This window comes from Heteronotia binoei, chromosome 9 (genome assembly GCF_032191835.1).
Source record: "Heteronotia binoei isolate CCM8104 ecotype False Entrance Well chromosome 9, APGP_CSIRO_Hbin_v1, whole genome shotgun sequence".
Lineage (NCBI taxonomy): Eukaryota > Metazoa > Chordata > Lepidosauria > Squamata > Gekkonidae > Heteronotia > Heteronotia binoei.
This window is the reverse complement of record NC_083231.1, coordinates 47,069,499-47,086,876: the sequence shown is the minus strand read 5'-3', so window position 1 is coordinate 47,086,876 and position 17,378 is coordinate 47,069,499.

The following is a 17,378-nucleotide window of genomic DNA, read 5'->3' as shown; positions in this document are numbered from 1 at the left end:
CTGACCCAATAACAAAATGCTAAGAAGTATCACAGATTAAAAGCAGGGCCATAGTCAGGATTTCAAGTTTGGTTTGACCCACCACCGGATTTTTTGTTTGGCTTGCCAGGGGGCAACCCCAGTTTGGCCTTAAACACTTTATCTGCTTCTCAAGTAAAGCAACAGCCACATTTTTCAAAAGTAATTCATTCTCTCTGAATTCTGGATAAAGGGGATCGGTCCTTCCTGGACCTGGGCAGTCACAGCAGCTCTGGTTCCCACCCCCACCCCCTTGATCAGAGCAACAGCTGTGGAAGCAGGCATTGCTTGCATGGAGTGGCGGAGAGCAACAGGGGACTGATTGGTGGGGCCAGAAAGGTTACACAGGGGTTTGGTTGGTGGAGTCTGGACCCAGCTACAGGCCTGATGAAAAGATTCCAGGGAGAAAAAATATCACCATGAAACATGTAGAATTGTTTGAAACCATAATCCAAGAGGAAACAGGAAAAGGACAAGAACAATATGTGCCTTGATGTCTGGCCTGCCAGAAGCACTAGTTTAAACAGAATTTTTTAAAAGGTTAGCTGCACACATTCTAATGCAAGGACTATCTTGAAGTTTAACCATCAACTCTAGCAGGTCAAGTAGGATATTACAAAAACTAATATCTGGCTAAGAACAATCTCAAAATCATAATATTATATTCCATCCTCCTAAAAGTGTTATTTCTGAACCCATCAGTTAATTCAGAGGAAAACAAAATTCACCATCATCTTCATCCTTTCTCTAGTATCAAAGGGTGCCTTATCAGAACAGGAAAATGATATCAGAGTCTTCTATTTTTCATTGTAGCATTTTTTAAGCATCTCAAAGTCCTGATAGAGAGTGTTGTATCTAGCATATTTATCTTACGTGAAATGGACGAGTAACACAAACTGACTTCTCAAATCAGGAGATGAAGAGAGAAGATGTTTCCTTGTGGAATAGTTATTGGAAATGTAAAAGACAGATTAATATACAAATGTAAGCTTTGTTTATGCATCTAAATTATTTCAGTCATACGGAGCAATTCAACAGCTAGTAGGTTAGTACTGAAAAGATGTTATAAATGTTTGCAGTCATGAAGAAGGAGAAAGAGGAGGAGGAGATTGGATTTTTATCCACCCTTTACTCAGAGTCTCAAAGCGGATTACATTCTCCCAGGGCTTTTTTTGTAGCAGGAACTCCTTTGCATATTAGGCCACACACCACTGATGTAACCAATCCTTCAAGAGTTTGCAGTAGGCCCTGTAAAAGCCCTGTAAACACTTGGAGGATTGGATACATCAGGGGTGTGTGGTCTAATATCCAAAGGAGTTCCTGCTATAAAAAAACCCTGCGTTCTCCTTTCCCTCCCCACAACAGACACCCTGTATAGGTAGGTGGAGCTGAAAGAGTTCTCTCTAGAACTGCCCTTGAAAGAACAGTTCGGAGAGAGCTTGTGAGTGACCCAAGGTCACCCAGCAGCTGCATATGGAGGAGTTAGAAATCAAACCCCGGGTCGCATGTTTGACACCCCTAAGCATGGCACTCTAAATCTAGAGTCTGCCACACTTAGGGGTGTCAAACATGTGACCCGGGGCCGAATCAGGCCCCCGGAGGGCCGAATCAGGCCCCCGAGCAAATGGCTGTCATCTGCTTCCTTCTCCCTCACTCTTGCTTCCTTCTGCATAACAGCTTGCTTTGCAAGGCTTGCTCAATCGCACAGGAGCTACAGAGCAAAGCCTCTATTTTCTCCATTGGCTGAGGCTCCTCCCTTGGGGAGGAAGGGGGGAAGGGGCAACTTGCTTTGCCAGACTCTCTCTATTGCACAGTACAGCTACTGGGCCAAGCCTCTCTTCCTTCTACTGGCTGAGGCTCCTTTCCCTCCTGGTCCCCTGGGGAAGGAAGGAAAGAGCCAGAGCTTCCTTTGCCCAGTTCCCTGGATCCTATGGGAGAGATACAAAGAAAGCACCTTTAAGACAAACGAGTGCTAATGTTTTGAGTAGGTTTTATTTTAAGGGTTTTTTTAAAAAGTCTTTAATTGTGTTTGTGTCCTTTATAAAGTTTATATCTCTGCTACCTAATCTTAAATAGGTATACACTTGGCCTGGCCTGACATGGCTTGGCCCAACAAGGCCTCATTCATGCCAGATCTGGCCCTCATAACACAATGAGTTCGACACCCCTGCACTCCACGATACTGTGTACCTCCTGTGCAAAATAATGCCACTATCCTATTTTTAAATTCACTAGTCAATTTTAAAATTCAAAATATCCCATTTTTAAGTAGGAAATGAATGAAAGCTAACATGGAGCAAATAATACAGACTGGCTTATTTGCACCTTTGTGGGTCATTATTAAAGAGCTTATAAAGGGTATAGTAAATCCTAAACCGAAACACTACACAGCTGGGATCAATATAATACAACCCTTTATCTGGCTGAGGATGTATAGATTGACACATATACAAAAATAGGAGTCTTTACTTACATTTGACAACAATGTAACTTTACAGTTGCCATATGGCCCAGATAGCCAGATGTTTTCCTATATTTGAAATGTGTCACCTGATATCCATTTAGGATGTGAGCTTCCCAAATTCTGAGCTTTCTATTTTCTAATAAACTAGGTCTCTAGCCCTAATATCTACTGAGATAGAAGGGAAATAGGACAGGCAGCAGTCTGCCAAATTGCTTTGCCAGATCCCACCTTCTCATATTCTAGCCACTGCACCTTTTCTACTCTCGTGTTTCTTGCCAGATGAAGTGAAATAATTGATACAAAATACACAGTTAATAGACTTAGCATCATTAGTATGTCTTAGGATGCCCAGATTTGAGAGCCTAGAACATGCCAGTTGTACTAGTATTTAATACATCCCACAATTCTATTATGAAACCCTTACAACTGGGGGCTATGCCAGTAATTAGGTTTTTCTGTGCCAAAGGACATTCTTAAAGTTAGCCAAAAGAAGAAAACAGCAGGAGCTGAATAGTTTACAACAGAAGTCTATAATCCACAGCAGGAGTTCAACTGATCAAAACACGACTGTTGTTATCTAAGGTAGTCTCCAGGCACTTTCTGATGAGGAAAAAGAAACAGGGACTGTGATATATGTCCCTGTTAGTTGCCTAGTGACGGGCAGGCCAATCCAGACATACGTAGCGAGTGCTGGTCGTGGGCAGATCTACAGTGCCACTCATTGTCTTCCAAAGGGAAGTTGGTACACTACACTGGGAGAGGGGCCCAACAAGCGAGAGAACCCGTCGCCATGGTGATTCCACCCACGCACACGCCATTGACCCACTGCCAAGGCGGGGGTGGGGGAGGCGCAGGTTTGCGCGGGACCACGGGATTGGCCAGCACGTTGCACGTGACCAGGCGAGGGGGCAGACAGCCTGCACCTCAGAGGCCGCCAATCCCCCCACTCCCTCCTGCTCTCAGAGACTCTGCCAATGGCAGGCTGGCGGCCAGGGGCATGTGCGGAGAAGCAGGAAGTGCCAAATGCAGGAGTTCCCTGTCCTAGACAGTGACTGGAATATGGTTCTGGGAGCGGCTAGACCCAGTTCTAAAGACACCACCACCACCACCCGGAGCCCCCCCTGGTGTTGACCTGCTGCCGCCGCCCACTATGTGCAAGGAACACCTCCCCTGGGGCTGCAGAACTCAGAGTGTGAGCCACTGGGCATGCATCCACTTCAGCAAACTTCGCCCCCCAAGTGCCCAGCGCACAGCAGCCCTGTGCAGTCAGGTAGCCCATCAGCCAAGGCAGGCTGAGGGGCAGCACCCCCCTCCCCTGTCCAGCCACATGGGGGGCAATGTGGCAGCTCATAGCCCAGTCTCCGCCCCCAAGAAACAAGTCTGCCCACCCTCCCAGGCACTCCCTCGGAGAGGCCACTGACAGAGTGGGAGGGGGGTTGCCCCGGGAACGTGCAGCATATGCCAAGCGGAAGAGACAACAGAGGGCACAGCTCAGACTTTATTTTTCCAGAACAGAGTGTGACAGTTTCCCTGGTGCATGCTGGGCAGTCTTGACATGGGTGGGGCTCTGCTCCGAGCGGCGGGCAGAAGCAGCTGAGGGAGTGGGGGGAAAGTGGAGTGGCTCACACGGAAGGCTCTGTGTTGGAGTCCCACCTGCAAAACGGAGACAGAGATCAAGAGCACCTGCAGGGGCGGCAGCTGGAATAGCAAGCTGCGTTTCAGCCGGGCGCTCTTAAAGGGACAGTATCTGACCCACCTCCCTGCAACGGGGCACCTGTCACACACACACGCCCCATGCCCTGCCAGGGGTTGGGAACATGGCAGAGGGCAGTCCAAGGGAAGGAAGCAGGCGGCAACACAGGGGAGCAGGGTCAGCAGATGCCCCCCTGCCAGAGCCCACTACCTGATTCACGTGCCAGAGAGCCTTGCACACCAAGCAGTTGAGAGCGAGGGGAGGGGGAGGCGGGGGGCAGTGGAATTTACCCAGCCATGGGCAACAGTCCTTGCATGCAGAGCCTCCGGGAGCCTGGAACCTGTGGAGACCTGGAAACAAGAGCAGTTAGCCCCAGGGGAGAGACCTCTCTCTCACCCTTGCAAGGCAAAGATACTGTCAAAGCAACCGCAAGGTGCAAAACCCGTCACCAACGTGCCTGTCTGTCCCTCACTCTAAGTCCATATGGCCAGGAGCTCACCGGAAAAACTTCCCGCCATGCACTCCTTTCCCTAACAACTGAGTTGCACGAGGCCAGAGCAGAAGTATTTCTAGGAGGGGGGAGACCACAATTGGGTGATGGGGAGGGGGCTCGTCAGCCCGAGTTGTGAGGGGATTGGTGAGGCAATCACGCTGCTCCCTAAGGGGTTTCCGAGCTTCTGCAGTGGCGGTGGCGACCTTTGTTTTTGGTTTCAACAAGTGCCTATGGGTCAAGCCGCTGTTTTTGCAGGCATAAAGTTGCACCTCTCAGGGGGGGGGGGTGTCATGGGCCAAACTGCTCAGGAAGCTGCCTAAGCCTGGCTGCGCCCCCAACTCCACCCCCTCCTCTGCCTGAATGCCACGCTCCGCCTCAGGTGGGGCACCGCTCGGGCAGCCCCCTGCCCATGTACCTCCCCTCTGCTCTGGCGGTGCCAGTCGTACGTCGGCGCAAACCCTTCCTGCACCCACGTACTGGCTCGTCTGCTTCCAAAAGACTTTCCACACACACACCCCTCTGGATTGTGCTCCAAGTGGCAGATACTTTTGTTCTACAGTCAGGCTAGGCATGTTCCAGGGGAAGGTGTGGCTTGTAGTGTTGTTTTAAGATGGATGCCTGGCTGAGACTTTTTGTGCTGTGAATCAAATTATGCTTACCTGGTAGTAATGAGTTATATACCCATACCTGGCACATTGTTTGTGCTAAATGCCATCAAGTTTCTTCTGACTTATGGCAGCTTAGCTCTATGAATTAATGATCTCCAAAACATCCTGTCACTAAAAGGTCTTGAAACCGAGAGTTATGGCTTCTTTCATTGAGTCAATCCATCTCATATTGTGTCTTCCTTTTTTCCTGATGCCTTCAACTTTCCCTAGCATTATTGTCTTCTCTAGCAAGTCTTGGCCAGACATTACAGACCCATAATAATTTTCCTCGATATCTGTAAAAAGGAGAAGGCAGAATGCTCTGGAGAATCTTAAGGGACCGCAGCAAAGGACCATTCTATGGGTAAATAATCATTCTATAACTGCAAGCTTCATTTGGTAGATTTAACACTGTTACCCAACTAGACCCAGAGAAGGGGAAATCTGCATTGGCACAAAGAGCCTGGGTCTTACTAGATGCATTATTCCATTCATAGCTGTATTATAGTTAAGTAATCTTGACTCTAATTAGCCTTTCCGGCAACTAACCCCCCCATTACCTAAATATGATAATACCTGCACATCTACAAATGCTCTCAGTTCTTGCTTATGCCCAGAATTGAACTTTGTTGGTCCTGGAGGTGCCCCTGGACTCAAACTTTGTTTGCTAATTTACTGCTATTCACAGATTTTACCAACTGCTTTAATCCAGTCTCAGAATGATTCCTCACTAGCAGTTGCTCTACTCCCAGCTTCTGCATTCCCCAGCTCGTGATTAATTGTCCACCAGTTGCTGCGCAGGCACATTTTGATCCACAATTCCCTCCAATTTCCCTCACAGATTCTGGATCTCCAAAAAACAAGAGCATGTTTATAATTCAATTCTTCTGCAGTTTTCAGTTCTATTTTCCCACTTTGTATTTTTAGTAGTTGGTTGTATGATAGTTGTTTTTCCTTAACTGTTTTGGCCGTTAACTTTATCACTTCAGCCGGCACTATCCACAAAGGTCTTCTCTCATCGCCATATTTCTTGTACTTTATCCACACATTTAGTAAGCTGCTCCTTATATAATGGTGAGAGAAAAGACCATCCATCTTCTTTTTCCCATAATACAAGTAGGCATGCCAGCCGAATTTTTTTCCATGGCCTTCTAACACTAGAAGTTTTTTATTTAATAGCGTTATCCATTCTTTCAACCATACTAAACAAATTGCTTCATGATACAGTTTCAAATCTGGTAATTGAAACCCACCTCTCTCTTTTGCATCTATCAGGACTTTCATTTTAATTCTAGGTTTCCTCCCGGCCCACACAAATTCCGAAATTTTTCTTCTCCATTTATCAAATTGCTTAGCATCTTTCACAATCAAATATGATTGGTTTCAAATGCAACAAATAAAAAGCTTGATGGAGAATGATATCAAAGCTGAAGGAATAAGGAAAGAGCAAACAGAAATGGAAAGAGTTCTGCTTGGAGATAATGAGAAATTAATTTCAAAAGTGTACAAATTACTTTTACAATGGACTACAGAAGATGAAGTAGTGAAATCTCAAATGATAAAATGGGCAATTAATGTAAATAAAGAAATAAAGATGGAATCTTGGGAATATCTGTGGAAAAACTCTATGAAACTCGCAACATGTCATAGCATTAAAGAGAACTGTTTTAAGATGATGTATAAATGGTATATGACTCCAAAAAAATTAGCAAAGATGAACAATAAGATGCCAGATAGGTGCTGGAAATGTAAAAAGCATGAAGGTTCTTTCTACCATATGTGGTGGACTTGTGAAAGAGCTAAAACGTTTTGGCAGATGATTCAACAAGAGATATCTAAGATCCTGGGATATGAATTTAACAAAGAAGCAGAGACTTTTCTGCTGGGATTACAAATGGAAAAATTTCCAAAAGAAGATAGAACTTTAATATGGTACTTGCTCTCAGCTGCTAGGACATTGTATGCGCAGTTGTGGAAGCAAGAAAAAATACCAGAAAAATGGGACTGGACTATAAAAGTTATGTCATGGAGTGAAATGGACAAATTAACAAGAAAACTAAGAGACTGTGATTTAGAACTTTTTAATCGGGAGTGGAAGAAATTCAGAAGATATGTAGAAAAAGAGTGGAAAATAAAAGGACATTGGACAATTTTTGATGATTAAGACTTTTAAGACAAGAATATAACTTTTGAAGGGGGGATCCTTTTCTTTATCAATTTTTGTTTTTTCTTGATAGTTAAAGGTACCTTTAATATCTGTGTTTTTTTAAAAAAAAATAACACCGGCGGGGGTCAAGTATTGGGGGAGGGGTGGGAGAAAAGTAAGATGTGGGGTAGAATGATGTTTTTTTTAATCTTAAGCTTTTTATAAGTTGTAGATATAGTTCTACTACCATATGTTACTAATAAAATTGTTTATACATCAAAAAACAAGAGCATGAAACCACAAGGGTAATTGGAGGGAGCCATTGATTAAAATGCACCTGCACAACAACTGGTGGGGAACTGATTGCTTGACAGGGAAAGCAGAAGCCCAGGGGCAGAGCAACTGCTAGTGAGGAATCAGTCTCAGCTGTAATTGCCGCTTAGTTATGCATCTTGACTATAACTAATCCTTCCAGGCAACTAAACCCCCCCCCACCACCACCTATATGTAATTGTTGAGGATGTATTTGAAGAAATGTACTTGCATACAAAAGCTTATATCTTGAATAAAACTCTTTGACCTTAAAGATGCCATTGGATTCAAACTTTGTACTTTGATTAGGTTGAAGTGAGCCAGATCTGCATTGACACAAAAGTTTGGATGAGTCAAGATCACTTTTGAAACAGGATGGAGCATGAATTAATGACCTGAGTGCCTTTCCTGATGTTTTTGGTCCCAGGAATTGAGTGGCTAATTCCATCAATTTGGCCACCACTAATTGGGGTCAGTCACCTTGTTTCCACCCATGAACTCTAAATTTCTGTCTAAATGTTTCTTCAGTAACCTCACAGTGGTCTAGAACTGCAGCTTTAAGCATTGGATAGTCAGCAGCCTAGACCTTTGACAGGGCTTGCATTGCCACTTGGGCCCCTCCTGTCAAATAGGATCCCATGTAAGATCACTGATCTTGTGACCACTGAGCCATCTCAGCTGTTCTCTTGAACATCTCCAAGTAGGTCTCCACATTGTCTTCTGCTGTTAGCTTGGTCAATTGTGGGGCCGGGGTCTTTCATACCTGTTTAACACCTCCTACAGGATGGGTTAGCTCCCAGGCTCAGCACATGTCCCTTACTAAAGCTGTTTGCATCTCCCATTGTTGGAACATCCAATCTCTCATCATCTGTTCCAGACTCTTGGCTAACCATTGAGTGAACTGAGCCAGATCCACAGCCAGGTCCATCATGATTGGGATTCTTGTGTGGTTGGGGCTCTCAAGTGCACTGGTGCAAGTATAGGCCTTCGTGTAGTCCAGCCAGGAAGCAGAGGGACATGAAGGCAAGGTAATGCTCTCCCTATATGAGCCACCAATTTGTCAGGCTTTGGTAATCCTGGGCCTGTCTTCTGGGGATTAGGCTCCTTCAGGGCTTGATTTCTAGCTAGTTCAAGATGTGCAGCTAGGCCTCAGATATTGCAGGAGAAGGGAAGTTCACTGCACCTTAGTCCCTTTCTCCTGCCCATGAACTCTCTTTCTTATGCTCTCCTGGGCTGGCCATGATCCTCAAAGAGAGCCTTGTGCTCTTCCTTCCCAGCCTTTCTGAGTTTGCTCCCTTAAATCAGCCTCCTGGTCTCACCTTCCCTCAGAATCCACTAGGCTTCCCAACCCTCCCGCCCTGGCGGGGGACCCCAGGATTTCCACCCTCTTCCCCGCTCCCCAAAAAAATGGAAGTGGGGGGAGGGGGAAACGGCGCAGGGGAGCATGGCGAGCAGCCCCATCCCGGAGCAGGCGAGGCCGCCGCGCCGCACTGCTTCCGCCCCCTTCCCGCCCACTGCAGCTGCTCCTCCGAGATGGGCCCAGGCTGAGCCCATCTCGAAGGAGCAGCCAAGAGGCGGCAGCAGCGCAGGGGAGGGCGAGGCAGGCCAGGAGCATGGCGAGCTGCGAATTCGGGCCCTTCTAGGACCCGGACTCGTGGCTCGCCATGCCCCCGGCCCGCCTTCACCCCCCCTCCGATTTCACCCCAGAGGCGGAGCGGGCGAGGCCGCCGTGCCGCTGCCGCCTCTTCTCCGCTCGCCGTGGTTGCTCCTCCAAGATGGGCTCAGGCTGAGCCCATCTCGGAGGAGCAGCCACGGCGAGCAGAGAAGAGGCGGCAGCTGCACAGCGGCATCGCCCGCTCCGAGACGGGGCAGCTCGCCACGCTCCCCGGCGCCGTTTCCCCCCTCCCCCCTAGCTCCACCTCAGTGTCTCCTGGCTCCACCCCCAAAGTCTCCTGGCTCCACCCCCAAAGTCCCCAGATATTTCTGGGGTTGGACTTGGCAACCCTTGAATCCACCAATCCCCATGTCCCTTCAAATAAGAATGGGAGAGTGAGTATGTCTGTGCCCAATGAAACAGAGACACAGGGGTAAGCCTAAACAGATCTACTTAGAAGTAAGTTATTCAATTGGGATTTACTTGGGAACAGGATAGTGTTCTTTGGCTGGCCCAATCCACACATTGTTTTTACTGGAATACTTGGATTTGAGTCATTTGGGTTCCACTTATGTCAGCTCAGCTTAGTACAATTATTTGCATGCAATTAATATATCTTCTTCAAACAAGTATTCTTACTTACATGCTATTGCTAGACAAAGTTACTTGGTATTGATGCAATCTTTCCAAAGAAGAGAGGATTACATATACAATTCAATGGCCCCTTCGTACAGAAACACTATTAGGGATTGTTCTTTAGAATTAAGAAAGAGAAAAAAAGTATGAAAGTACATGAAAATTTATTATTTGTAAAATATATTTTGTGGTCACATCATAAATTCTAGTGATTTTTGTTTTTTAGCTTAGTGTAAAGTACTGGGGTCGGCGCAGTAAGAGACCAGAGTTGGAGAGTGATTTCAGCAAGCTTTACTTCAGGAACACACACACAGACTGAGCTCTATTCAAACTTCCCGCTCCTTTATACAATTCTTGCCCCCTTCTGATTGGTCCTTAACTATGTACATGGATTGGCTATTTACAGGGCCCTAAGGGCCTATCAGGGTACAGTATGAGCCTAGATGTTGATTGGCTACTTATGTTTCAATCCTTCCCCTGATTGGGCACGCTTAGGCCTTCTCTGGAACCCTGGTGTAGAGTACAAGCTTTGGCTTGTTCAGCTTCCCTCCAAAAGTAACAGTTCCCTCCAAAAGTAACAGTTCTCCCATTTGAGCCTAGGACACAACATTTAGCTTATTAATCTTTAATTTTCTCATATAAATTGGCCCACAGTGCTGTTTAAACACTTAGCCTCAGTGTCCACAATGGCATGGAGGGCCATGTTTAATGGATAAGAAGGGCAGATGCCTAGGACCCACTACCAGGCTTATAGTAATTCTAGTAGAACCACCACCATGGCCTCCTTTGGTTACCTGTTCCTTCTCCTCTCCCACATGCTTTGGAGGGGGTGTGATCCCTCTTTCTGGCTTCCTCCTAAGTATGCTGGGAGCTGCCAGCCAGCCTCACTTCTTCATCTCTGTCCCTTTTTCCTACCAGCAGCCTACAGTTCTCTAACCTGTAGGGCCCTAAAGGTTTTCACCATGTCCTTTTTATTAGCCTCTTTCTACTTGTCCAGCGTCAACAATATATTGGAAGCTTCATCCGTTTTTATTTTCAGTCTGTCTCTTGAGAAGCCTTTCAAATGCACTGGGAAAGTATGAGAAATGTCCCGTTTAACTAACCACTTCACCATATTTATGGTAGCTAGGGCACTTGTCTGGTTAAAGCTGATTAGGAAAGTTTTATAGAAGCTGAATGATAGGAAAATGGAATGATGTGAGCTATGCCCATAAATACAGTCTGTACTGTCAGGTCTATCAGTGTCTGTTAAATATAAGCCAGCTTTCGTGTGTGTGTATATATATATATATATATTCAAGATGCTTCAGTACTCAGAATATACTCATTCATATTTATAATGATTAAACTGAGAGAGTATAATCCATTGAAAGTTCTCTGGCACAAGTCCAGTTTCAGTGAATGGAGGCTTGGAAGTGAGCTATTGAAGCTTCTATCCCTTTCAATGGGTTTTGGGTAAAGATATTGTGTTCTTTAGATTCTAATTCTCTATACATTCCTTCCCAATTTCAAAGGTCAACTGCAGCTTTTTTTCTTAAGACATCTAGGAAATATTAATTATTTGACATAAATGGATTATTAAATGACCTACAGCTAAGCAGAAAAATAAGGGTAAGAAACTAATTGAGATAATGTAAATATTTTAAATGCATAGCATAAAATATTTCAGATATTACAAATGATTTATAATAGACGCTTATCTCTCCAAATGCTCAAAGGCAGTTGCACAACAGAAAATTTTCCAGAAACCCACTGAAGATAAAGATAACAATGAATTTTCTTGGTCTATTCTCATTGGAAAATATGCAGTATAATTTTTTAGCATGAATGTTAAAATATCAGGATTGTGGATTACCCACATAAAAGTAAGATTCAAGGTCATTTTGAATACATTTAGCAAGCTGCTTAATTCTTTTCTAAAAATACATCAATATTGCAAACTTTAACTCTTTTTATGAGGGTGTTCAGAATTCTAGTTACCTCAGGGAGTTACCATTCTCTAGGTCCCTGATTAATTTAAAATAATGTTGAGACTTCCTGCCCTTCCTTCAAGCAGTTCATGGCACTATGCATGGTTTCCCCCTTCCCTTATTTTATCCTCACAACAAAAACAACCCTGTAAGGCTTAGAGAGAAAGGGACTGGCTCAAGGTCACTTGGTGTGTATCATGGCTGAATGGGTATTCTAATGTAGGTATCCCAGATCCTAGTTAGTATCCCAGGGCGCAGGCCTTCTCTATAAAAGCCAGGGTGCAGGTAGGGTTGCCAATCCCCAGGTGGGGGCAGGGGATCCCCCGATTTGCAGACTCTCCCCCCGCTTCAGGGTCATCAGAAAGCGGGGGGAGGGGAGGGAAATGTCTGCTGGGAACTCTATTATTCCCTATGGAGATTCATTCCCATAGAAAATCATGGAGAATTGATCTGCGGGTATCCGGGGCTCTGGGGGGGGTGTTTTTTGGGGTAGAGGCACCAAATTTTCAGTATAGCATCTATTGCCTCTCCCCAAAATACCCCCCAAGTTTCAAAACGATAGGACCAGGGAGTCCAATTCTATGAGCCCCAAAAGAAGGTGCCCCTATCCTTCATTATTTCCTATGGAAGGAAGGAATTGAAAAGGTGTGCCGTCCCTTTAAATGTGATGGCCAGAACTCCTTTTGGAGTTCAATTATGCTTGTCACAGCCTTGATCTTGGCTTCACCCCTAATGTCTCCTGGCTCCACCCCCAAAGTCTCCTGGCTCCACCCCCAAAGTCCCCAGATATTTCTTGAATTGGACTTGGCAACCCTAGGTTCAGGCCTTCTCTATAAAGGCACCCCAATGGTGGAATCAGCTACCAGAAGAGGTGCGGGCCCTACGGGATCTTAACCAGTTCCGTAGGGCTTGCAAAACCGGCCCTCTTCCAACTAGCCTTTTAAGATAAACCTGGAATTATCATCAAGCAATCTTGTATATACTGCAACGGTAGCACCTTTATACTGTTTTAGATTAATGATTTTAATGTTAACTTATATATTGTATAACTTATATTGTTCTGTTTATTGACTGTGTTATTTTGTTTTATTGTTATACCATGATATTTTATATCATGCCTTGTAAGCCGCCCTGAGCCTGCTTCGGCGGAGAGGGCGGGGTATAAATAAAAACTTATTATTATTATTATTAGTCTCACAGAAATTCACAGTAATAAAAATGACCATTTAAAATACAACAAAAGATCGAAACATGGAGGTGACAGCACCTAGGTAGCTGATTTTTTAAAAAAAATTAACCAACCTGAACACAGCTCCAGGGAGATGGCACAAAATGCACCTCAGGGGGGGAAAGTGAGCATCATAATCTTGGTGCTGTCACTGAGAAGGCTGTCTTGCACTGGAGACTGCCATGCCTCTAATGGCAGGAGAACACAGGTTGATCAGACATAACAATTGTTGAGGTACTAAAGCAATCCCTTTGAAGTGAGCCCAGAAACAAGTGAATATGGAAATACATTGCACTGGCATACTCTGTGTATCCTTTATGATAAAAGCCTAAAAGTTCTCTGGTGAAGCCAAATCCAGGTCCTTCATTGGCTAAGCCTGCACTCCATGAGCCACTGGCCCATCACGTGTCCATCAGCTCCTCTGGCATCACATTGGCTCACTGTTCTGTCCCCTGCCCTATGCCGTCCCCCACCTACCGCCAGTCCTGTCAGGCAAGAACACCATCAGATGGCCACTGACGCCTGACGCAGACAGTTCTTTGCTGGGAGCTTACTGATTACAACTGTCTCTCCTCAGGGCCCTGTCTCTTCCTTCTTCTCATTTTTCTTTCTCTCACTCCTTTCTCCCTCTCTTTTTCTATCTCCTCCTTCTGTTCTTTCTCTCATTCTTTCTCTGTTTCTCTATCTTTCAGTCTTTTTATTTCAATCTGTCTACCTTCCTCCCTTTAAGCCACACAAACAGTAGCAGTTAACATCTCTTCAACTGAGAAGAAATGTTCGTTCACAGCAGGGAGGGGCCACTTCAGAGGGAGCAAAGGGAGGCTTGCAATGGCTTTCCTCACAGTGTCAGCCATTTCCTCTCAGGGAACCATTGTTGCCAGCCTCCAAGTGCTTAGCTCCTCCCCCCACCCCCGGTGAAGAAAGACTGTCTTTTTCCCATGCAGAGGCTACCAGGTTGCCAACTCCAGGTCACCTCCCCTTGAGGTATGTGTGTGTGTGAGAATTAATGCTTCACTTGGGTGGGTGGGAAGACAGCAAGGCATTCCAGAAACCATTGCCTGATAACAGCTCAGTCAGAATCTTTTGCCTCCCACTGGCCCCACCTACTCAGGCCCAAGAATGTTGAACAAACTGCCAAAAGCAGTCTTACCTCAGAGAGAGACACATCTCCCACTCTTCTCTGTATCCTTTCTGTCAACTGGCCTCAGAAAGGACTGCTGCTGTACTGCAGCCTCACAAAAAGTGTCATGGCTGCCACCAGCAACATACCTCTTCCATTCTATCAACTGCCTACACAGACGGCCTGTCAATACAAGCAGTCTCTAAAGGCCGCCAAAATAAGCCAGGGAGCTTACTTCCTTTCTTTCTGGACTCTTTCCTCACTCCCTGTCTCCCTCTTCCCCTCACCCTCATCCCACGGTGGTTGGCTGAGAAGGAGATAGGGTTGCCAACTCCAGGTTGGGAAATTCCTGGAGATTTGAAGGGTGGAGCCTGGAGAGGATTGGGTGTGAAGAAGGGTGGGGCCTCAGATGCCACCTTCCAAACCAGCCATTTCCTCCTGAGGAACCATTGTTGCCAATCTTCACGTGAGGGCTGGAGATCACTCAGAATGGCAGAGATCAGCTCCCCTTGAGGCGGGGGGAGTGAATGCTTTCATTTTGGTGGGTGGGAAGACAGCAAGACTTGGGGGGTACTTGCTCAGAGGCCTTTAGTGATATCTTTCCAGGTTGGTGGCAAATTCTTGGATATTTTGTGGTGGACTTTGAGGAGAGCATACAAGTTAGAGCTTCAGGGTGTGGTCTGCCAGACCCAGGTTCTTGCTGTGGAAGCTGACTGGGTGATTTTGGACTAGTCACAGAATTCCAGCCTAACCTGCCTCACAGGGTTGTTGTTCATATCAGAGGGGGGAGAGGAGAATTATGTAAGTTGCCTTGGTTTCCTCCCCCTCACTGTGGAGAAAGACTGTCTTTTTCCTATATAAAAGCAGCAGGGAGGGGGAAGGTGATGGAAAGCTGAAGTCAGAGGGGCAGATAAAGGGAAAGAGATAGGGTTGCCAACTCCAGGTTAGGATGTAAGGGGTGGGGCCTGGAGAGGGTGAGGTTTGAGGAGGGATGGGACCTCAGACAGGTACAATGCCATTTCTTCCTGGGGAACCATTGTTGCCAATCTCTAGGTGAGGGCTGGAGACCACTCAGAATTACAACTGCTCCCCAGATGGCATCTGAGAGAGATGTTTCCTCTTGGAGAACCACTGTTGCCAATCTCCAGGTGACAGCTGGAGAGCACTCAGAATTACAGCTGCTCTCCAAATAGCAGAGACCTACTCTTCTTGAGTGGGGGGGGGGGGGGGGTTTGAATGCCTTCACTTGGGTGGGTGGGAAAACAGCAAGGGTGGGTGGGGCACTCGCCTGGAGCCTCCTTCTAGAGTCTGTTGTATTTTTCTTCACAACGGGCCTTACGCCTGGTCTATTCATATGACTCTCAGAGTTTACACTAGGCAGATTTTTAAGCATCACTGAAATAGCTATGATGCATTTCACAGATTATTGTACTTGATATTTCCTCTATCTTGTTACTGAAAATAAAGTTTTAAACAACCTGTTCTATGGGTAGTTTTGTATTCCTGACCTAATCATGGGTTTAAAAGGAAGATTAGGACTCAGGAAGAGAACAGTTAGAGATTAGCTGAATATTGTAATTTCCTCTAAAACCAAATTTAGGATTGCCAATCCCCAGGTAGTGGAAGGGGATCTCCCAGTTCAGGATCATCAGAAAGTGGGGGGGAGGAGAGGGGAATGTCTGCTGGGCACTCTATTATTCCCTATGGAGACTGATTCCCATAGGGTATAATGGAGAATTGATCTGTGGGTATCTGAGGCTCTGGAGGGCTTTTTTTTGAGACAGAGGCACCACATTTGCAGCATAGCATCCAGTGCCTCTCCTCAAAACACCCTCCAAGTTTTAAAAGGATTGGACCTGGGGGTTCAGTTCTTTGAGCCCCAACGCATTTGAAGCTCTGAAGATTAAATAGCTTTTTACCATCTGTTTAGGATGACTAGGAAGCTGTCATTTACATACTTTGGTTATAGCTATCTATGGTTACCTGAACAATTATTTCTCTGCGCTTATCAAAAAGACCTTGACATTTTTCAAGGGCTATAGTCTCTTAAAATGTGAAGATTGTGGTTCTTGTTTACAAGAGCATTCTTGTGCTTAGTACTATCCTTGAGAAAGACAAGATGAGAAAAGAAACCTATCACATGTGCTAGTGCAATGACCAATTTAAGAGCTTGGTAAGCAGTCCTATTTGTACGCCATTCTTGTTGCAAATTGCTCTCATCGTTATCGGCATGTTACATCTCACAAAGACCATTTGAACAGTTTGAGGAATAATAGTGTAGAGCACTTCTTTCTTTGCTCAGAAGCTCCTAATATTACAGTACAATATCATAGACAATGCATGTACTTAGCTAAAGCAATAGCACCTCTAGTAAACAAAGCAATCATGGAAGGCTTAGAGTAGATCCATGCCAATTCCTGGAAAACAAGATCTCACCATCCATGGATTTGATGGAGAAATAAAATGTTTTGTTTTGCTTGGGAAAAGAAAAACAAATTAAAATGTGCAAAGCAAAGAAAGAGAAGAGTTGAAAGAAAACATTGTTGATCTGAAGTTCCGATCAGACCCTTGATTGTGCAGAGCTGAAGTCCTGGCTTACACATAAAGCTATTCTTGGGGGAAAACAGGTTCTGGAGTAGGGTTGCTGACTACAGTTTGGGAAATTCCTGGAGATTTGGAGGCAGTGTCTGGGAACCATTTGGGAAAGTGAGGGGGCTTGACCAGGATGTGATGCCACACAGTCCATTCTGCAAAACAGCCATTTTATCCAGGGGAATGAGATTAGCTGTGTTTCCAGGAGAACTCCAGGCTCCACCTGGAGGCTGGCAAATCTATCCTGGACATCAGACTGAAAATAAAAATGGCATAATTAACTGTTACTCCATGAAAACCCTGAACAAAAGAAAATCATAGATCAAGGGATAGCTAAATCCTTCCCCCAACATCTAGATTTCTATAGGTGGGGAGTTTTTATATGGGAGGTCTTGCAAACCTCAG